Source organism: Alosa pseudoharengus, unplaced genomic scaffold (assembly GCF_046254945.1).
Source record: "Alosa pseudoharengus isolate Yale_2024_CS ecotype anadromous, Long Island Sound unplaced genomic scaffold, YU_APseudo_1.1 YU_APseudo_1.1_scf_3, whole genome shotgun sequence".
Classification (NCBI taxonomy): Eukaryota; Metazoa; Chordata; class Actinopteri; order Clupeiformes; family Clupeidae; genus Alosa; species Alosa pseudoharengus.
Window position 1 is genome coordinate 25,231,017 of NW_027468718.1, and position 23,641 is coordinate 25,254,657.

At 49.5% G+C, this 23,641-nt stretch overlaps 1 protein-coding gene across 5 annotated transcripts in view; it reads left to right on the top strand.

Moving 5' to 3' along the window:
* Positions 1-23,641, top strand: part of adarb1b (adenosine deaminase RNA specific B1b) — a 108,334-nt gene that overhangs the window by 45,414 nt on the left and 39,279 nt on the right. For all 5 annotated transcript variants that reach the window (XR_012981905.1, XR_012981906.1, XR_012981907.1 and 2 more), the window contains exon 3: positions 22,172-22,222. The gene's annotated coding sequence lies outside the window, so the exon portion shown is untranslated. The remainder of the gene's footprint in view (positions 1-22,171; positions 22,223-23,641) is intronic.

Genomic DNA, 23,641 nt, shown 5'->3' on the forward strand with positions numbered 1-23,641 from the left:
GACCACTTTAATCATGGCGTGCACTATATCAAGGGTTGATTTGGTGGGGTGAGGAACAGCTGAAATAATTTTTTTTCCACAAATGAATTCATAGTATTTTATTTTCTATTGTGTTTATTTACATATGGCGCTGTTGCTCTCTCACTAACCTGGGCCTCTGGAACATTTCTGGAGGTGAAAGTAGGTCTAGACTCACTGGAAAAATCAGCTGTGGAAACGCTGATTATTCCTCCCCGTCCCCACCCCACCCTACCCCGCTGGCAGTCCCACTCTCCCAAAAGGCTGAGCCGTGGAACTTCCCCCTGCCAGCGCCAGGGTCAATTCTTCCGGAAGCCTGGCCTCATCAAACGGCCCCTCACAGAGACGACTGCGGGCCATTTGTTTTGCGTAGTGTGGGGTGCAATAGTTTCCACAAGAATGCTGTGTGGCTGCATTACCAAAACACTCTATCGATCCTGGCTCGGGGTGGGTGGCGTAGGGGGGTGACCGAGTTCACTCTGATGAGAAGGGCTGCTGTGCTGCTGCATAGTAGTCTGTGATTGACACAACAATGTGAGTGTACACACACACACACACACACACACACACACACACACACACACACACACACACACACACACACACACGTACACACTCACACTTGCGCCTGCCAGACAGCCACAAAGAGGGAAGGGCAGACAGACACACACAAACTAGAGGACAGACATACTCAGAGGAAGAGACACGCAGGGCGAAGAGACTATCAGTCACACAGACGGTACGGTTGATGGAGAAAAATGTGCATGCTGTGAAGAGCACATTTACAGAAACTCATTTAAACACATGCAGATAGGGGGCTGGACACACGAATGGGAAGATGACCCAGAATGGAAGGACAGACACACTCACACACAAAACATAAACTCACAGAAAAACAAGTATAAAACCATTCAGAGGAACATGGAAGCATTCAAAACACACACAGACAAACATGCTCAGACAAACATATAAACACTGAAATCCCCCCACATCCACACACACACACACACACACACACTGTGAGGTCTCCTCTGAGGGAGGACACAGTGGAACAGCTCTGCCCGTCCTCTCCTCTCCTTCCGTCTCTCCTGACGCTTGTGAGGCGGGCACACAGCTGTGCCAGCACGTGCCTTGATTGCGCTGGCACCTCCGGGGCTGTTGTCTGGGCACAGTTGTGGGCACGGCTGGCACTGTTTGAACAGGCCCGGGCACCTCAGACATTGTTTGTCTATTATTTGGCTTTCTGGTCAGGCCATGCATTATGAATGGGGAGGATTAGAGTTCTAATAACCTTTCCCTGTTTGCCAATCTTCCACATCATTTCTCCTACGCCAGCATTATTAGCCATTAGTCTCTGCCCAAATAAAGCTCCCATTCTCCCTTTCTGTCAGACTGTTTGGGGTGATTTAGATTTTGAGTGATGGAACTGCATTTGGAATTAGAATGAGGATGAAGCCTACATCATGACTGTACTGGATGAATGAGGGCTCTTCCTTTACCACACCTGTGCACACTTATGGTAAATGTTTCATCAGCCGTGTTCCATTGTTTTATATATCAGACAAATGTCTCAAACATACCATATTATAGAACCATGCTGCTGACCCCCAGGTAATGCTGTTGACTTTGTCAAAACAGTCCCCTAATGGGTTGCATATTGATGAAGCCCCACATGTGTGCTTGGCGTACTGTTTCTTTGTAAAATATTCTGGCCCCAGTCCTGGCATTCTGAAGTCGTTCAAAGGGCCTCCCCTCCTCTCCCTCTGCCCCTCTCCCTTCCTGCAGTCTCCGTCTTTTTGATCTCTCCTGCAATCATGGCAAGGGACTCCCCAAAGGAAGATAGGATTACAGCGATCTTGTGGTCATCTAATTGAATGTCCTCCATCTCCGCAGTAAAGCGATGGGGACGAGTGCACTGCGTGGCCGTGACTAGACTCCACGCCCTTTCCTTCTCTGTCAGAGTCACCGTGCTGACTCCGGGAGAGGCTGACGTGACTGGGGGGACAAGCCTGTCAGACACCACATTCAGACACCACATTCACCCAGCTCCGAGCTAAAAGGCTCACCTCTGACCTGCTTCAGAGTCCTCTCTCGCTCTTTTTCCCTCTCTCTCTCTTTCACTCCTGGAGGATTATGGGATAAAGCTGAATAAAGGGAGGGAAAGCGATATTAAGGTCTGCCTGAACTCTATTGTGTGTGTGTCTGTGTGTGTCTGTGTGTGAAAGATGGAGGAAAAAGAAAAGGATTGTGTGTTTCTGTGTGTGTTTGAATATGTGAGTGTGTCTGTGTTTCTGTTTTCATCGCATGTGAAGCGTGACTCATTTTTTTTTCCCTCAGCGATGTCCGTTTGGTAATAATTTATGAAGTGTGCCAGTGTTGTTTTCCCAGCCTTGTGGTCACCTCTCTCCTTGGCACAGAGCTGAGGGTGCTGATGGATTTGACGGCGGAAATCATTGGTGCAAGACGTTTTCATAGGTAGCATTTGTAGCCGTGCATTACAAGTCCCCCCCGACTAAAAATACAACCCCTACCTTTTGAGATTGGCAGCCTTTGAAGCAGAAAGACTTAAAGCAACACTAAAGCACTTTTCCTCTGTCGCACACAGGCTATTTATTCATCCAGCACTGGCTTTGCAAATAACAATGTCCACAGACAAGGTTATTGCGACATCAGAAGCACGTCAAATTTGTAGTTTCTTATGTCTCATTCCATCGTACTACAGATCCGCTACCCGATCTGGCAAACATAGTGCGGTTATAGCCGATAGATGTCCGCGAAGCGAATGCAGAAGTGCCGTTCGCCCTGTTACGAGTTGATGAACCACTGAAACAAACGTTTTGGTGTTTCTTTAAGAAACAGCGATGAATATTCCTGGCCGGCTCAGAGAGGGAAGAAGATTTCTGCAAGGGAGCTAGAAGGTTCCTAGTTAAGGAAGAATGTGTTGAATGCACATTAAAACCAGAGCTCTGTAGATTTTTCAAATTCAACAAAGCAAAAGGCAGACAAAACAAGCCAAGCGTAGAGACAAATAAAGTGGCAAGGCACCGAGGGTGGAGTTGTGGAGAGTAAAAAGAAAATGTGCTCGACCGAAACCGAGCGTGAGGGGGATGAGCGGTGATGTATGTGTGCGGACCCTGCTGCGTCACAGACACCCTGTTCCCGTCCTGTGGCGCTGTGTCACCGCGGCTCGCTCTCCCTGAACAGCAGCTCCCACTGGGTAGCCGGGGCGGAGAGGAAGGGCAGGCAAGGGCAGCGCCGCCACCGCCAGGCCCGGCACATGCGGCCGCTCTACAGGAGCCCAGCGCCAATCTGTCTCCCTCAGCCCACTGGGCCTCTGTGGCCAGCCGCACGCCTCCATGTGGAAGATCTGTCTTTTTTTTTGTGGTCATTTTGGGAATGAATAATGATGCCGATGAGTCAGATGCTGTTTTAAAGGTCAAAACATAAATTGGCCGGAATGTTCCAGATGAAGGTAGTTTGTGTAATTATAGAAATTGATCATCCATGTTGCTCTTGTGATGTTTCGAATCCCTTTCCTACCTTATTGCCAGTTGTCCAGTCATATTTATCAGAATAGACATAATTTTGGTGGCTTATGGTTCTGGTTCTGAGTCCGACTTGTCTGACCTTTCACTCAGAACCCTCACAGAAAGCCCATTCAGACGCCCAAAACTGTGTGCTCCGATGGAAGGTATAAATCAGAATTTATTGTTGTCTTTCCGACTCTTGGTGTTAGGTTAGTGTTGCTTGTGGCCTGCTTTTAATGAAAGAGGGCTGCAGGCTTGGCCGTGCGTCAGGTATGACTGAGATGTTTATGCCAGCAGTTAATCATTGTGAGCACGTGAATGGATGAAAGGCTCCATGTTTAGCCACACCAAAGACAGTGAGCCAGGATCCACTGATAGACTAGACAGTTTATTCCGTCTCCCATCTGTTTGCATGCAAAGGATGTGCAACATGGTGTGTGTGTGTGTGTGTGTGTGTGTGTTGTGTGTGTGTGTGAGTGAGTGTGTGAGCGAATGCGGGTTTGCCTTTCTGCAAGTGATCCTCTTGTGGTTTTTATGGCCAGAAACCTCAGGCTTTGAAGTATTCATCATTTCAAATAAAATATCCCAACATGTCAAACAAAAAGGCATCTTCATTGTCTGCACCAAAATTTATTCTCCTTACTCCTTCATAAATTTCATGGCACTGCAATGCAGAGAGCGAGAGAGAGCGAGAGAGAGAATGAAGAGGGGGGGGCAAAAGACAAAGCAATGGAGAGAAAGTGAGACGGCAAGAGCTTGGAAGGAAAAAAAAACACTAGCCTTCATCATGGCAGATTGTTCTTGACGGGGGATTATGGCATGCATGCCCCTTTGCCATTCCACTGCCAGTCTGAACACAGGTGCCCATCCTCCCCTAATGCTCACAGCACACACAACCAACCCTAATCTCCACGGGGCGGATCTTTGCCCGTAATAACGGATTAAAAAAAACATAGCCGAACCCCCCCATCTGCCACTACATACGTCAATTCTTTTACAGGCTCTGAATATCTGTATCTTTGCAATATATGCAGGATCCCCCATCTTCATGTTTTTTACACACACACACACACATAGACATGCACACACAGACACACAGACACACAGACACGCACACACGCACAGTCTCACTCTCACTCGAGGTCAGTTACAGTAGAGGGCAGCTTTGAAGGACCCTTTCTCATCATGTGCAAATATGGAAATACCGAGGGCCAGTGCTAGCGGCGTGGAGGCGGGGGCCGCACTCGGAAGATCAATAGTGCGAACCGTTGGGCTACAATCACTCTCCTGTGAGAAGCGGTCCACTCTGCCCTTGAAAGTGTTCACACTGAACAGAGGCTGGGTACGCTGCTACTGGCAGCAGCTCCCTAGCAAGACTTAGCACATGCGCTACTTTGGAATCTAGCCCGTGGTGCTGGAGTGATTGGTGCCACGCTGTAACCGACTGGGCAACAACAAGTAAGTAGAATACGCGTAAAGGCCGTTTTTATAGAAAACACTCTCTGGCTTGGCAGGCTGCTGGTTTCGTTCAGGCCGGCGAGCTGTCACGGTATACGAGTAGAGAATTACAGGGCTGTCTGACAACACTGTGGTCGAACCCGTCTGGTCTTGTGCATATGGACGAGGCATCTGACGAGGGCTCTGATGTTTCATGCGTGGAGCTGGGAGGGGATGGGACGTCTGGCTGACCCGGATCTGAGGACTCCAGCATTCAATCTTGCTGCTTCAAAGTGCTTGGTCTTTAAAGAAGACATGATGACATCTCCATACAGTGAGGGAGAGCAAATGCTCATCTCTATACGGGATTAATGTTTTATTGCGGTGTCCGTAAGGGTTGTTGGAAGTCACTCGCACACTAACACACACCAGACATTGCATTTTTGTGTATGGAACTGTTGCCGTGTGTAGAACCTGATTGCCATGTATGACGAGCCACCTCTGCTTTGTGCCTCTCCTGCAGTCTTGTCCATGCTCCTTTCATCCATCTAACTCAGCCCCCCACCCCACCCCAGCCCCTGCTGAACGTTGCCTGTGGCGCTCCCTCTCAGTGAGCTAGGGCCCAACCAGCAGGTCCCCCATGCGACTCCTTGTTTGTCATTGTCCTCATCTAAGGCAGCGGGTCTGGGGTGAGCCCATGGGGCCAAGTGGGAGCCATGGCCAATGTGCTGGCTTCTCCCTGGGGGGCCCGCAGCCAACGTCTCCAGCGCTCCCGGTCCCACGGGTGCCGCGGCGGCTCAGCCAAGCCAAGCATGAACAGGGTCCTGCCACTTCAATCTCACTCGGCCTACAAGGGTGACTCTTCCGTCGGTCCGCTTTAGATGAAATGTCAGGCCTTCCATAATTCGTCACGCACAGGGCTCAGACTTGGTGATTGGATCCCCCCCCCCCCTCACTGCAGAGCCTGGAAGATTGTGACTTCACTGATCAGAATCAGCTTTTGTAACTCCTCAAATGGGAGAAGGGTGAGATGACGGTGGCATCTGGATATGCTAATCCTCATGCAGAATCAGCTCAGCACTTCCTCTAACTGGAAGGAGGAAGTTTAAAGCGAAGACGCGTCTCTTGGTGGGTTTTTTTTTTCGAAGAATGGAAGTGTAGGCTGAGTAGCACTTTTCCTAGCTGAGGGCAAAAGCAGGGGGTGGGACAGGATGGGAAACGGCTGCGGTAGTGCGAGGGTTGACCGGTGACGAAGTGCTTCCCTCGTTTCCTCCGCGTGCACGGTCATGAGTTTAGCTTTGGCATTACTTAGCTCTCTGCCTTGCCCAGATCAGCCCTGCTATGATCTGCCCCTCTCCGCTCTCTTCCCACCCCCAGTCCCACCATGCTGAGAGGCCTCCAGCCTTTTCTTCTCTCTCTCTTTCTTACTCACTCTCTCGCTCACTCTCTTCTGTGTTCCTCCATTTCTTTCACTCACTCATCCTTTCACTCACTCTTTTTGCTCTCATTCCCCTCTCTGGTGCTGAGCAATTTGATGTAATAGCTGTCAAAAAAAAAACAATGGTGTTGAAAAAAGCAAGAGCAACCAATTATTCCCCGCTACATAGTATGCCTGAGACAAACTCGACTCGCATAATTGGCTACTTTATGTAACACTCTAGAAATTCTGACTTTAATGTGTGTGTGTGTGTGTATTTGTGTGTGTGTGTGTGTGTGTGTGTGTGTGTAGGATGAAGTGGGGGGTAAAGTCACTAGTGGGGAACGTACATGTCAAATGATTTTAATTGCAGATTATGTTTGTCTCCCCAAGGATGCCAAGACCCTAATTCCAATCGGCCAAGGTCCAGCCGTGGCAAATTAAAGTTATTATTTCCATGGTTTTCCCAACAACCTCCGCTTTGTAGTACCCTTTTATAATTGTGGAGCCCTTTCCCTAAGTGAAAGAGCTTCGCCTCTGTCTAGAGAGGCGGAGAAATCATCTGGCGTGGATCAGAGGACTGAGCCGACCACAAAGCAACTGCAATTATCTCTCAGTTTCCCCGGCTTGGTCTGAGTAATGCCATTTTTGTGTGTGATTGATTGCCCCGCTTGGTAAGGCATATGAATTAATCCGAGTTGTGATGAGGGGACAAAAGTGCTGCTTTAGTGAGCCGCTGCAACGGTGGCTCTTTGCTTGAAATTGACCTCCAGTCGACTTCCAAATTGGTGTGTCTGTCGCTTCCCCTTTTGGTTAAAGATGCTCAGTGTGGCAGTCTCCGGCCATGCCCGCCCGCTTTCTCTCTGCCAATTCGTCAATTATCTCCACAATCGATCTTCCACTCTGGCCTTTGTTACTGCGTCACTGTCGCTGCTCTCCCGTACGCAACTTGGTTTCTGGGAACCCGGTGTGTGCACTTGTGGAGGCAAACGCATGCCTGTTGGGATAACTGTTCCCCTAATTGCTCGCCAGTGTTTGTTTGGGCTAGTTGTAGCTTGCGGAATTGTACGTCACCCTCTAGAGCCTTTGTGACTACATAAACAGTAACCATGCAACAGGATCTTCATCAGCGTCAACATGAACTGAAAGTGGACCCATTAGCTTGTATCTCATGCGAAGGCACCAAGGCAGTCTGTAGGCTGCGGCACTCCTGTTGGCTTAGTGAGGAGATTGCCTCGAGGCAATAACTGACACCCATTTCAGGACAGGAGAGTAGTGCATGTCCACACATGTGGTCGGGGGCAACACCAGCGCAACACTCCTGGCTCAGCCCCATAGCGCTCATCAGGCGGCCCTTTATGAATAGCCTGCTTGCTTTCACAGACGTTGCCCACGCACAGCAGCACTGCAGCAAAAACACGAGCGAAGTGGCACCAGCAGCCTTGCCCGCAGCACACGTTTTTTAATGTCTGGGTGTATGTGTGTGTGTGTGTTTTCTTCTGTTTATTTCCCCAACTCCTCCAGTCTGTGGTCGCATATGTTAATGGTTTAGTCACTTGTGTAATGAGCAGCTTTGAAAGATTGCAGTGAGCAGTGATGGATGAGACTGAGCAGTGGAGAGAGAGAGGAAGTGGGAGATGGAGAGGACCTCTGGGCTCGCATAGTTGAGATGCTGCCACAACATTGGTCATTGAGAACCAGGACATGTCAAAGAGGACCCCTCTCCCCTGTTAAATTGAGGAGTCTGCAGGTGCTGTGTATAGCTATAGCATCACCCTCTGGCACGGATCCTGCCTCTTCCACAGTCTCTCTCTCCCTCTCTCTCTCTCCCTCCGTTTTTCTCCTCACTAGCATTCTTGCATTCTCTCTCTTCCACTGTCTCATGTTGCCAATGATGTTGACATTGAAATATGTTTGGGCCATTTCAACAACGTTACTACCAAAGCAGTAAAGCAGTTTTACATTAGAGATGAACACAGCTCTTTCTCTCTTGGTGTATAATTCTTCTTTTTTTCTCTTCCCTTGTGCCTGTCTCTTGTGGCTTGGTGTGGAGGATTATGGGGCAGGATTTGTGCATGCCAGTGCTGAGCTATAAAGTCCACTCTTGTGGGTCCAGTGTTTGAGTCTCACGGGACTGGTTACCCAGAACTTTGGCATCTGAACTCAAAGCCAGCTTGTTAAGGTTGACACACACACACACACACACTCTCTCTCTCGCTCACACACACACACACACCATATGCACGCACCACACACACACACACACACACACACCATATGCACACACACACACACACACACATGCACACACACACACACCATATGCACACACACACACACACACACCATATGCACACACACACACACACACACACCATATGCTCACACACACACACACCATATGCACACACACCATACAGTATACACACACACACACACACACCATATGCATACACAGCTTATAAAATGCCTATGTGTGTAAACAAGTATAGGGAATCTTTTAATTGAAAATGTAAAGGTTCAAGGAAATCCTTTAGGTTGTTTTTGTCCAGTCCATCAGATCTGTGGCTTCGTCCACCATAAACCTTCACACTTTACGCTTCATCACACAGAGCCCATGGCACATTCAAGGTAATAACATCTGCTCGGATGCACTAGCTTAATGTGTTTATGGATCTGTGCACTCTCCCTTTCTACCTTCTCCCTCCATTCTTTCTCTCTGTTTATATCTTCCACCTCTACAGCCCCCCCCCCATCTTTACCCCATCCATGGGCCAATGCCCCCACCTTCTGCTTATATATGCATTTTTTCCCCTGTACTGGAGTAAATTGCATTTCAGCAGCACAGCGCAGATCTCCAGCCCTGGCACAAAGCAGGCAGGTGAGCCAGCCGTAGGTTGCTGACGGTGTGCACATCAGGGCCTGAAGCATCACTCTCTCGTGGTTGTCTGCATTTCTCACTGCCACCATAGGTGGGCACTCACCAATAAAAATAGCAAAAACTGCGACATGACTTCACTGTCTGCTCATGTTTATTAATGCCCATAACAAAGGTGTATGTGCGTGTGTTTGGTTGATTGCTGTGAACGTGTGCCACACCATCATGCATTGGGGCGCGGTGTAGCGCCCCTACCAGTAGTGGTTCCAGCTGTGTCAGACTTCATTGTTTGCACTGAAGCAAGTCACCAAAACAGAAAGCATATGGGTTCTCCACTTCACATTAAATGGGGCTGTTCGAAAAAATGCACGCTATCCATTTGTATGCATGGTTACGAAGTATTTAGAAGCTTTTATCGATAGGAGCGGTGGATGGATGCCTGCGAGAGCATGGCTGCAGCTATCACGGCATAGGGGAGTCCATCATCACGTAAGCCACCATTTATTTTTATCAGCCCTCATCTCTCAGCAGTCATGAGAAGGGCACGAGTGGACATCTGCATTTCACTTCGTGCTAATGTGTGTCCCTCGCTGCAGCAACCAGCTGCCTCTGCTGCCGTGTGTGTGTGTGTGTGTGTGTGATGACAGCAGGAGGTTGAAAGCTGCATAAGCACATTACCACACCCCGCCCCCCCCCCCCCCCCCCCATCCCTCTATGGCGCGTGGCTGGTGCCTCAGCAGTGGTGTGTCCGTCCGCTCCCCGAAAGCAGCGAGAGTAGAACCTCTGGCACGACACTCATACTGCAGGCGGGTGCGGGAAGAGAGTGATTTGAGAGATTCATGCGCACACACACACACACACACACACACACACACACACACACACACACACACACACACACACACACACACACACACACACACACCAGCCTCGATTTGATCAGCTGCCTCATCAAAATACTCATCCTTTATTCATTTTTTTCTTCTCAATGTTTGTTTACGCAGCATGCATGTGAGAGTTTGGAATCAAAAAGAAAATAGTTTTGACTGCAGATTTGTTTGTGTGTGACTAGGAAGGGAAGTGCGTGCGTGCGTGCGTGCGTGCGTGCGAGTGAGAGACTGCATGCCTATACATGATTGAAGTGGTTGTCATGAGGCATGCCTGGACAGGTGCAGAGGCTATAAAGTTGTTTTATTTGTTCTTCTCTCTTATTTTCTGAGTGCAGAGGGAGGTGTGAGCTGTGGTGCAGCCTGTTGTAGGAGCCAGTGTTGACCTTGAGCCAGCAGCCAAGGTCAGTCGGGCGCTGCACAAGAACGAGACCTTTTGACCACTCTGGTGTTTAAGATGGCCCGATGGCCTTTTATTTAACGGCACATCAGTGGATGTGATGCAGTGGAATGAAGCCATGATTTAATTGTCATTAGCGTGATGTGTATTCAGTGAGTGGCCAAGGAAAACATGCGGTTCTGGCCGAGAGGCAGCGCTTTGGTGTCTGTGCCAGGCCCATGGGTTCAACACATGGCACCGTACCTCTCCCTGCCAGACTGCAGCTCCATTGGCCTCTCGTGCAGCCCCATGTCCACTATGCCCCCCCCCCACTATGCCCCCCCCCACTCTCTATGCCCCCCCCCCCTTCGTGCAGCCCCATGTCCACTATGCCCCCCCCCCCACTATGCCCCCCCCCACTCTCTATGCCCCCCCCCCTTCGTGCAGCCCCATGTCCACTATGCCCCCCCCCCCTCTCGTGCAGCACCATGTCCACTATGCCCCCCCCCCCCTCTCCCAGTCCCACCCAGCCCCTCTGGGTCCCTCTGTCACTCTCTGCCCTGAACGCCCCCACTCAGCACCATTCAGTCCTGCCTGACTTCTCTGGGGCTCTTCTATCACTTTTTTTCTCTCGCTCTTCCTCCCTCTCTCTCTTTCTCAGTCTCTCTCTCCTCGTTCCCTCATCTCTCCGTCTCATATTTTATCTGTCCCTTATCTGTTCCTCTGCGTGTGTTTGTGCCTCTGAGCTCTGCTCTCCGTAGTGTCTCAGAGTGGGCTGTGCTGGCCCGGACCTGTACACGCTCCAGATCTCCAACACGCCGGGGCCCATGGCTGCCACCATTTTGTCCTAGCCATGAATCTCAGTGCACCCTGATCAGAGGAGTCGTGTCAGATGTGCTTGTGTTTTAGGTGCAAGTGGGAGGATTTCTCTCTCTCTCTCTCTCTCTCTCCTCTCTGTTTCCTCCCCCGTCGCCAAGGGCGGAAGCTTCAAAAGCTGCGGGTGTTTTTTGGCTGGGGAAGATCTCTGGTTGGAGCCCAGATGGCATTAGCAGACCTGAGTGAGAGAAAGGGAGCGTGTGAGGAGAGGGAGAGGTGTGTGGGTGAAGGGGACGGATGATGCCATGCGATGCACTTGGCAGGCTTTGATCTCGTGACACATGAAGCTGCATCAGGAGGACCAAACAGCTCTGTGTAAAATGAAGCCTGTGTGTGTGTGTGTGTGTGTGTGTGTGTGTGTGTGTGTGTGTGTGTGTGTGTGTGTGTGTGTGTGTGTGTGTGTGTGTGTGTGTGTGTGTGTGTGTGTGTGTGTGTGTGTGTGTGTGTGTGTGTGTGTGTGTGTGTGTGTGTGTGTGTGTGCTTGTATGTGTGCTCCTAGACAGTACCATATATTTCACCATACAGAATATCGCTGCAAGAATGCTTTGATAGCCCACGTGGAAAACTCAATCCCCACAGTGGACATTCTTAAAAAGAATCACATGCGCCCAGCACACCGTATCACCAGTCACTTTAAGTAAAAAGCTTCCGTTAAATAAAAGAACGCAAATTGAAAGCATCACCACTTCTAAATACGAATGCTTGGTTTGTCATTGAGGGCCATTTAAAAAAGAGTCTACCCACAATGCCTTGTGCCACATCAGTGGGCGCCTCTGGGCCTCCAAATTACCTCCTCACATCTGCCACTGTTCTGCCTGGCCGACCCCCTGGAGAGGGGCTGACTGAATTGATTAGAGCCCCTAACAGAAGTGATGATGTGTTTAAAGAGAGATGATAGAGAGCGTCCCTGTAATAGATTATGCTGCCAATCCATTGCTAATGCCTTGCATACAAATATGAGAAATTTTATTATGTGAAGAGTGAAATCGGAAAAAAATCTTTTTTTGAGGGGGTAATGGGTATTTAGGATTTAGGAGGTATGGTGGGTTTTTTTCCTTCTGCTTTTTTTCTTCCTGAAAGCAAAACAAATACCTGGCTATCTCCATAAATTGAATTAATTTGTTTATCACACTTCATGCCAAAAAGTCCAGAAAGCATTCTTTCCGTCTCCCTGTTTAGTTTCCGGTCCGCCTGTCTTTCTCTCTGCCTTCCTTCCATTTCCCCACTAGTGGTGCACTGCGGCTGTGAACAGCACGCCACCCTTTCACCTTGAGCACACGACACACACAATCTGATGACATTGAGAGATCTTCTGACTCAGTGTGCTAATGTCAGGCCCAATTTGCTTCAGCACTTCGCCTTGACCTGTGCACCCCCCCCCCCCAAAAAAAAATAAAAAACCCCATCAAACACCTTACGCCTCCTGCTCAAAGGCCCGCTGGCACTTGAGGCCCATTATTGGACCCAGTACTGTGTGTTTTTGTTCAGGAAAGTGGCAGATGGGGTGTGGGGCTATTGACATGATGCCCACATAAAGCCCTGCATAGCCCTATTGCACAGCAACATCAGGCATCAGGCTCTGAGAGTGGAGACACACACGCATGCAGCAAAACAAATATTGATATCAAAACTGTGTTCCCTGGGCTGCTGGGATGAGCCTTTGAATATTTTACAGGTTGGGGGGAGAGTGAATGAGAGGAGATGATGGAACGAAAGAAAGAGAGTGTTGAACACAAGTGTGTGAGTTTAGATATTTAATGACTGCTCGGGGGTGGCCACTCACAGAGAGACTGTGTCTGTTCAGGAATAGGGTGTGTGTGTGTGTATACATGTACATGCAGCAGTACACACACACACACACACACACACACACACACACACACACACACACACACACACACACACACGAGAGCACATGCTTTGAATGAATGTTGAACGTGCAAAGAAATGTCTATGGCTACAGCCCAAATCCTCAGTTCCAAGCCGTCTCTCTTTTCTCTTGTGCCTCAATAGCAGTAGTAGCAATGCACTACTGTAGGTGTGTGTGTGTGTGTGTGTGTGTGTGTGTGTGCGCATGTGTGTACTAGTGTATGGAGGAGAGATTATAAGGCAGCTCCCCACCACTTGTTTAGTTTGGCCTGCTGTGTCCACTGCCACTCAGGACAGAGCAGGTGACTTGCCAGCGCTCACAAACACGCTGGACACCACGTTCATCAGAAAGTTATAGCAGCACAGAGACTCCTTGGAAGCACAAACAAATGAGCCGACAGGTGGACAAATGTTTGTGTAGACAGGCGAGCAGATGGACGGTCCAACTGAGAGAGAGAGAGAGAGAGAATGACACAACGGCAGAAAAATAGACAAACGGGTGGACAGACAGACAGATGGACCGTCAGTAGGAAACTGTGACACACCGTGACAGACGTGCTGACGAATTGGGACGCTGACCGGCAGACGGACCTTTGGACAGATGGGAAAAGAGAGAGACACCCGGAGGCGGTTGAGACGAGTAGATGGGCTGGCCAGTGGGACCCTGGTGAGGCTGTGCGCTGCAGTGTGTGCACTGACTGGATGGCTTTGTGCTGGCGAGTTCTGGGGACGGCCAGATGTTAAACAGAGCAGGCAGATAAGAGGGCGCTGGGCTGTTGATGTTGGACGCTAAGAGGTCGTGCTGCACTGCACAGACTCCTTTCTCCTCTCCTCTCCTCTCCTCTCCTCTCCTCTCCTCTCCTCTCCTCTCCTCTCCTCTCCTCTCCTCTCCTTTCCTGTCCTCCCCTCCTCTCCTCCTCGCTCATCTCCTCTCCTCTCCTCTCCTCTCCTCTCCTCTCCTGTCCTCCCCTCTCCTCTCCTCTCCTGTCCTCCCCTCCTCTCCTCCTCGCTCATCTCCTCTCCTGAACAGAATAAACCACAGCGGGAGCAGGAGGGTTGGGGGAAGGACTGACTGGGTCTGTCAGTGTGAGCTTATGCCACAGCTCATTCCTCTCTCACTCACTCTCACCAACTCCTCACTCAGCATGTCACTGATATTCTACCCCTTATTTCTTTCTTTCTCTTGCTTGCTTTCTTTTTTGTCCCTTTGTGTTTGCTGTCTGTTTTCTCTCTTTCTTCTGTTCTTTCTTTTTGTCTTTTAGTTTTTCTCACTCTCTTTATATTATTCAGGAATTAAGAGTTGGTTTCTCTCTCATGTTGTGCGGAAGCAGCAGTATTGGCCTTGGAGCATGTCTGTGTTGATGGAGCAGTGGGGCACACAGCAGTTCAGCCTCTCTCTCTCTTTCTTTCTTTCTTTCTTTCTTTCTTTCTTTCTCTCTCTCTCTCTATTTCTCTCTGTGCAAGGGGACAGGGATCGCTGTCTTCTGAGAGCATGAGTGAGCGAGACAGAGTGAGACCTTCACACTTCTCCATGCTGTCTGTGAGAGGGAGAGGAGGGCATAAATGTGCTTTGATTCTGCCATGCCTCCCAGCGCTAAGTGTTCTTCCATCGCAGCGCCGGGGCTGGACTTCACACTTGAGCCGAACCCGGGCTTTGTCGCGAGTGCATCATCCCTCATTTACCTCCCGGTGATACTGGGCAGGGGAACTCGGGCTGTGTTCTTTCACCGAGATCCTCTCTGGCTTGCCTGTTGTCTCTCTGGGTTTCTGGTGTCTTACCCCCTCCTTTTTTGGCTGTCTATTGTGTTAGCCTTTTGTTTCCAGCTGTGGTCTCATTGGTGTTTCCGTAGGCCAGCTCTAAGCAGGCCTGACCGGTATAGCTCCCACGTGTGTGGAGCTGATGGTCCTCACCTGGCCCAGGTGGAAACCGATCCACCCTCCCTCCCCCCCTCTCTCTCTCTCTCCCTAGGCTCCAGCTCCTGCTCAGCACAAAGGGCCGCTGTGCAAGCGGAGGCCGGGGCTCTGAGCGCAGCTTTGCAGTTCTCATGGCCTACTTAAAATACAAGAGCTGTAACACAAGCCGCAGCTCCCTGAATGGCCTGTGCGTGGGAAAGAACGCGCTCAGCATTGTTCTGTGCGCTTCACAAGAGGGCTGTGGAGAGGATTGAAGCTTTCTCCTCTGCCTCGTGTTTTCCTCCCTTCCATGTCGTGAGGAAAATGCTGATACGGCGACTGGGGCATTTCAGTTTCTTTCCCCTCCCTCTCCATCGTTCTCTCTCGTTGTTTTTTTTTGCGCATTCTATCACTTCTCCATCCCATCTGTCTCTCTCTCTTTTCATGTCTTCTTCCTTGCTCTAAATAAAAGTCTCTCACCATTGTCGCTAAATGCAAGGTGGTCTTGTTGGCCATTGTGTCAGTCAGCAGTGAGATGCAGAAGTGGCCCAGTTTCACACACTAGGAGACCTATCCTCTGTCTCTAGTCCAGCCAGGACCCCCTGCACTGGCTCACTGTAGAGTCGCACGGAGACCGATGCCGCTCACCGTCCTGAGTGATCATGAGGCATGCGAAGCAAAGCTTATAGCTGCCTTCCTAATATGGTATTTTGGGCATAACGGCATTTCCCCCCCAACTGTGAAAGCGTAACCATTAATGCTCTTGTTTTCCATAGACGTGCATGCTGGTAGCCAGCAACATGAAGCTCACTGTACTTACTTTTGTAGGTGCTCACGTATTTAAATGGGCCTTCTTGATCCCCTCACAAACAGGCAGGCTCATACACACACACACATACTTACACACACACGCTCTCTCTCTCACATTCTCTCTCTCTCGCACACAAATACATACATACACACACACACACACACACATACACACACACACACACACACACACAAATACACATACACGCACACACACACACGCATACATACATACACACACACACACACACACACACACACACACACATACTGTACATACATACATGCACACACACGCACACACATGCACACACATGCACATGCACATGCACACACACCACCCATCACCCACCCGTATGTCCCTGGGGGGCTCATCAGAGCCCAGGTGGAAGAGCAGGTACCCGCCCTTGGCCTCGCTGCTGCAGATGTCACCTGGCGTGTTTTCCCTTTTCGTTTCTTCCTTTACGAAATGCTCCAGCTGTGATGGCCAGCTGGCCAGCGCACGCCGCTCTGTCATCTCCCCCCAGGCCTGACCCAGATTCACCATCCCGTGGGGGATGAGGGAGATGGGGGGGGGGTGAGAGAGAGAGTGGGTGAGCATGGGGAATGAGCACTGAAACAGCGCAAACAAACACCCCAGATCTGTCATCTGCAGGTGACTGAGTGGTTTGGGGTTGTGGGTCATGGTATATCTGGTAGACAGTGAGACCAGCAGTTTAAAACCGAAAAGAGAAACTCACACTCTTACTGTGATGCACACTGAAGCTCAGGAAAGGGAAAAAAAAGATGTCCAGCTGACCACTGGACCGTGGGGATTCAGGCCCTCCCTTCAGGCATCCTGTGTGACTACCGGAGCTCACCTCTGCAGCGGAGCTCTTTCAGTGTGAGCAGCCAGCTGTGTGAAGCCCAGGCGTGTGGGTCAGACTCGGCTCGGCTCGGCTCAGGCCCGGACTGGCCTGCCTCAGCATTGGGCCTCCTCCCCCCGGTCCTTTCCTCAGGCACACAGAGCAGGGCATTGTTCAGGAGGCCAGCGCTCAGTGGCACGCTGTCAGAGCCCCAGCTGTGTGCTCGGCTTCCTCCTCCGCCACACACACACACACACACACACACACACACACACACACACGGCACCCATATGGCCCCCTGTGAGTGTTGTGGCTTATTGCAGAAGCTGCAGAGCGGAGGAGTGCAGTGCTATGATTTTGGTCACCAAAAGGAGCAGGAGGGGGTTGTGGTCCCCCCCTCATCTAACCTCCCAGTCACCCTCACACATGCCTGCACTCACTTGACCACACACACACACACACACACACACACACACACACACACACACACACATACACACATACACATACACATACACATACACACACACCATATTTCCATTCCCAACCACTCCCCCACACATCTCACTGTTTCCGTGTGACCCCGTCATGATCGGGGGGTTAGCGGGCTCGAGATAACAAGCTTCAGTCCCTTCTCAGGGCTCCATGGAGCCGTCATCGCCTATAAACACCATCTCCACCCCTTTTCTCCTGCGCTGCTGCGGTGCCGTCTCCTCCCAAACACTTACCTCAGGCCCCACACCAGCACTGCCAAACCCTACAGCCTCCGGAACTGCCAACCCCTGGCCTCAAACAAGGTCCTGGTTGTGGAGGTGTGAGTGGCGTGGCGGTGTGTGTGTGTGTGTGTGTGTGTAGTTTGGCAGCTCTTTGCGTGGGGTCTGTTGACAGTAACTGTTTTACATGGCCACCATGGAGAAATGAACGATTGTGCTGTCTTTTTTTGGGAGTTAGCCATACAACAAGGCTCTCACTGCAGTAATAAATATTTCAACCTCTGCATTGGGACTGCGACTGGGAGACGAGGCTGCGCGATGGCTTGGGTGAGGGGTAGGAGAGGAGAGATCCGGTGGAAGCTAGAGAGGATATTAGCCTGGCAACTTCTTCTGCTTAATATTCTACCAGCTTTTCTCTAACGGAAGTTCACACCCAGGGCAGGCATGGTAATTTCTTCCACGTGCGTCTGTGTGTGAAAGTGTGTGCGCGTGTGCGTGTGTCCACCTTGGCCCTGTCAGACTGTGGAAAGGATCCCATTCTGACAGCTCAGTGCTCTCAGATGGACACACACACACACACACACACACACACACACACACACACACACACACACAAACACACACGTGCGCATGGTCAGGTTTGAGTCCACCTTTAGTCCCTGAGCTTGGTCTTGGCACTGAACGGCATAATCAGGGCCTGATAGTGTGTGTGTGTGTGTGTGTGTGTGTGTGTGTGTGTGTGTGTGTGTTTGTGTGTGTTTGTCAGTCAGTCAGTCACACTGCACCTTGTGTTTTCTCTGTCTGCGGTCATCCCTCAGTCTGCGGGGAGTTTATCTCCTCCGAGTCAGGGGTCTTTCCCTGCCACTGATGAGTGACTGAGTACGCGGCTCTGCCCTGCATTCCACCCCCCACACCCCACAGCCTCCAGCCCTGGCATCTCCTGCCCCTGCTCCCCCCGTCTGGGCAGACCCACGCACCGCTGCTCAGAGCCCTCGCACTCACCACATCGCAGACCCCAGGCAGGGGCGCTACTGCCCCCACCAGGACTGATTCAGAACTGCTGTTTCTGCTGCTGCTGCTGCTGCTGTGTAGATGGGCCCTCAGCCTTGAGAGAGAGAAGAGAGAGAAGAAAGAAAGATAGAAGGGAGAGAGAGAGAGAAGAGAGAGATGAGTGCAGACGTTACGGGTGATTTTCCCCCTCTCAGTTCTGTTTGACTTCGGAGCCAGAAATCTGCTTTCCCCCTAAACAGATCTGTGTGTTCTCACATAGAGGGTTTTTTTTTTGTGCTGGCAAAGTTTAGTGTCTGGTCTGTGTGTGTGTGTGTGTGTGTGTGGGGAGGGGGGGGGCTCTAGACTATAAACACCGTCTGACTATGATTTATGGATTCAGTTATTGAATTCCTACAGTGTTTGAACAGAATAGGGTTGGTGTTTACATCTTGGCATTGGCTCGGATAATCCCTTTGGAGTGCCCTTTAAGTTATGCTTCTCTCTGCTGCTTCTGTGTCAGTTGGCCATGCATTAACATAATGGGCACGTCGGTCTAAACGTAGCACAGCCACATGTGAAAAGTGTTGATGATGAAGATAGATGTAAAGGGATTATTTCACTTTTGTACAGAGGAGAAAAGATCCATCCTGAGGAGGATGATTTATTCATTATTTCTCCTTTCAGAGCAAGTAACTACATGTTAGGTGGCAGAACAGTGCTCAAACGAAGCCATCTCTGCAATCAGCACCACACGGTCACCACTGCAGCCTGAGTCTCGGCCTCTGTGAGACCTCTGCCTGAGACCACCTCTGTTGCTTGACCTGCACGTGTCGCACGCCTGATGGTCTGCCTCAGGCAAACATCCAGTCACGAGTGTGTTTGGTCTGAGTTTATGCAATGCCGCTCCAATAAATATCACAGTCGTGCACACTCCTCCGCAGGATTCATTTTTGTGGCCACAGTGGAAATGCCACAATGGAAATTTCCCCTCTCTGCCGTTAACTCCCCCTCTAAGTGTGTTTAGCCCCTGTGCCATTGGCCAGCCTGAAGCCCTTGTTTTGGTCCTCGTGCAGACTCGACTGCAAATAAATCTGGCCCTTATCATTGGCCCTGGAACCACAGAGAGTCACCCCGGACATCCCAGCATACCACCGGTGTTGTCATGGCAGCAAACGGCCACTTGTTTTTCTCTTTTTTTTTCATGATGCACTTTGCAGGAATGTGACCTCTCCACATGTTTTCCAGGCTGACGAAAGAGACTGATTTTATCCCATAAATAAAGTCTGACTTTTGTCTTTTGACTTTTGAGTGCGGCCAAGAGACACGGTCTTTTTTGTGGGGATTTATCCGGAGGTCTGTGGTGAGAGGAGGAGACGGGACAAGTGCATTCCAGACCCTTCTCACACTCTTACAGATAGTCTGATGGCTCCACCATGTGGCCGGTTCTGGCAGCAGCCGATGGGCTCCATCCTTACTGTGTCAGGTTGCCGTTACCCAGGATGCAGTTAGTGCAGGCAGATTTTTTCTTCCCTCTGTAAGCTCTTTCACAAAGGTCAAACCTGACGTCAGGTGGATGTAACAACATTAGTCATAACAGATATATTGCTGGGCTTTGCAATGCTGAACAACCAGGGACTTAATAATCTCTATTGCCTGTTGGGCTTTGATTTATTACCATCCTATATGGAGTGTGTGTGTGAGGGAGAGAGAGAGAGAGAGTGTGTGTGTGTGTGTAAGAGAGAGAGTGTGTGATTATTCTCATTTTTAGAGCAGGGAAAGGTCATACATTGCAGCTGTAATTTGTAGGATGGCTTAATTAAGTGTGCCAGAGATGTGCAAATTAACCTCTGTGGCCGTCCAGCCTCTCTGTCCTTCTCAGCCCATCAGCAGTGTTTGCATGTTTAGGCTGATGACCTTTTGACCTCTGAGCATCTGATTGAGCTGAGGGCCACTGTTAAATGGCACTGGTGTACACATGCATTTTACACAGAAGAATGTTTTAACTAGATGTGATGTTGAATGCTGGATAAACAGACATGGGATCGAATGAAAAACTAAGTGGAGACTGCATTTACACTTACACTTACACTGTCCTGCCTGGTTGCATGTGTGACTGTGAGGGAGAAAGTTTGCCAGCTGTTCTTGAACACAGGAGAACAATGTCCTGACCCTCGCCTGACCCTACCTCTGTGGTACCTCTGTACTTCTTCACATTGCTAGTAGGAGTGCCTGATCGAGGCACAGCAGCCCTGAAGGAGAGCCTGCGTGTTACGCTTGTATCTGCCACATCTATAAATCAAAAGAGCAGCTCCTCTCTACTTAAGCTGTCCAAACAAATGATCAGCCCTGTACTTTGGCTAGCAGGGAAAGTATACTCTATGTAAAGTGGTACAACAGGGTAGTGTGTGTGTGTGTGTGTGTGTGTGTGTGTGTGTGTGTGTGTGTGTGTGTGTGTGTGTGTGTGCGTGTGTGCGTGTGTCTCGTGGTAGACGCGTATCTTTAGTTGGAGACGTGCAGCAATGACGAGAAGCAGAGTTGTCCTCGTAGGACCCTTGCGAGTGAAGGAGTCTATCTGACCATAGTTAGTGTTGGATGGATGAGATTGTGACAGGCCTGCTGTTTTGCTCATCACCCATAAAGCGGTCGCTCTTGCCCCCAGACCAAGCTGTGTCTGGCTCCCGCTCTGCCTGCAGACACGGGCCTTCTGTGGTCCTCGCAGACATGCCAGAGGGTTAGCTGGAGGTTAGCACTTGGAGATTGCCAGCTCCGTTTCTTTTCCTGTTCTCCCCAAACCCCCTTCCTGGCTTTCTGTGTGTGAAGAAAAGGGCAGCTCTTGGCCAAGCCCGCCACCTTAAATATGTTCGGTCTGCAGAGGCCAGACGTTTCCTTCCTTCAGGCTGGATTTGGACAGGAGAGCGAGCTTGAGGTTTTGAGCTTGAGCTTTGGTGTTAAGTATCACTCCCTAATTTTTTACCCAACTACCTCTCCCACACTTTCCCCCCCTTTGGCCCCCTCCCACTCTCCATGCTTTATGTTTCCTCATTTGGTGCGATCTGGAGTTGAAGTGCAGTAGTTGCCATCCCCTCCAATCCACAAAAATGTATTATTATTTTTTTACACAGTGTTTTATTGAGGAGTTTTACACAGCTGAAAGTGTCCATGCCTCCTGTGGGTGGAATCCCGGGCCTGTCTGTGGATTGACATGTCATCATCAGATGTGTTTAGTAGCACAATTCTATTTGAACAGGGTCCGGTCTGTCGGGATGCACGCGATTACAGCCCCACAGCTGCCCTCACACAAACCCCAACATCCTGAGCCTCACATTAGTGGTCTCTAGCTATTTTCAGCCCCTGAATGTGCCAAGAGGTTATGGCTGTTTTGTACCATACTAGGGGGAACAGTACATCTGGTTGTCATCTTCTTTTCACTAAGCACTTGTTTTGACTCTTCATCACTGTAGATGAAGCATTTGTTTTGACTCTTCATCACTTTAGAGGGCCTATACAACATTATGCTGTTGTCATTTATTTCAAATGATGGCATGGAAGGCTGCAGTGTTGTTGAAGTGATGTGTTTTGCTGTCCTGGTGAGATGAACGGTGTTGACCTTTGTGTGTATTTCTCTTCCACAGACCACTGCATCTGTTGAGATCCCCCAGCGCTGACAGCTAACGGAGACACAGGTGTGTAGCCCTTAGGGTATTTTTTTTACCAATCACCTGTCATCCATCCTCTCACAATAAAAAAGCATGCTGCAAACATCTTACGTCTTAGGCAGAGCAATGTGGATTAAGTTGGAATCCGACATCATGTGGGTCTCCTGTGAGTGACAGAAAAGTGAGCTGGGAAGTGGCAAAGTGTGAGTCATAATGTAGGACTCCTTAGTGCTTAGGTTAGAAATATTGCTGTGATTGCATTCAAGCATCTTTTCCTTACTAGGAGCTCATTTCTGTCACTGTTGTTGCTACAGTGCTTTCCAATGGGTGTCGTCATTTCTAAGTAGGTGACGGGGCATTCCAGGTGAAGTTGTGATATCTGTGGCTGCCCCTAGGGGGCAGTGAGAAAGCTCAACGTTGCCCTAAACTCTTTGATTTCAAGTATTTATTTTCATGCTTATACTATGTTATTCCTTATACTTAATGTAGTCTCATCTACTCCCTAAACTGATTTACAAGAACAGCAGTATTGGCTTTCTTTTGAGATTGTCTGCAAGCCAACCTGACCTCTACTGCTATAGGCTTGCTTTTCTGTACATTCAGTTGTCAACTTGTTTTCATTATTTATAAATAAAGTTGCTCACACACTGTCTGGTTTAAGCATTGACAATTATGCTGTAACTTAATCAAAGTCAAAACACCAGATGCATGACCAACCTACATAAGTGATATACGTAGATAGTATTTGTGTCTTTTCTTAAGTAGATCAGTGATTTATTTTTTTCATAATGTGGACAATGCTGATTTCTGCTTGTACTGCTTTTGAGAAGAGATATGTTTTTGAATAAAGCCTTGACTTCATATTGTTGAAGCGTTACATTGAGTTGACATTTTAGCAAACATCCACAAGGTGGTGACATTAGCTTGTTCTGAAATGGCACACAGTACCTGGATGAAGGCTGGATAATCTAAGCTTGATGAACAAGATACATTGGTATCTTGATGGTTTCTGTGGCTGGATTAATAGCTAGGTATCTGCATCAGATATTTGACATGTTTGATATGTTACCTGTCACCTGAACTCATGATTACATTTATTTGACTGAACTCAACGTGCAGCTTGCACATTGCAAGTTTTGCAAACACATTGTCCACATTGTGATTGCACCAACCTTGGTTCCAATCACAAACTGAGCAAAATGACCGCTGGCTGTTTTGCCTTGTCCAGTCACAAAACATTATTTTGGCAATGTGAGGTGTGTGTGTGTGTGTGTGCATGAACATCCTACATTTTTCTCTTTTCAAATAAGACCCCTCCATAAGATCCAGCTCCCTAGATGACATGTTAAGGCTAGGTCTAAATGGGTCACTCAGGGTATTCTATTGGCACTGGTCTGTGGACTGTACTTTGCACTGGACTGTGCTACTGAATGTACAGCCTTCCAA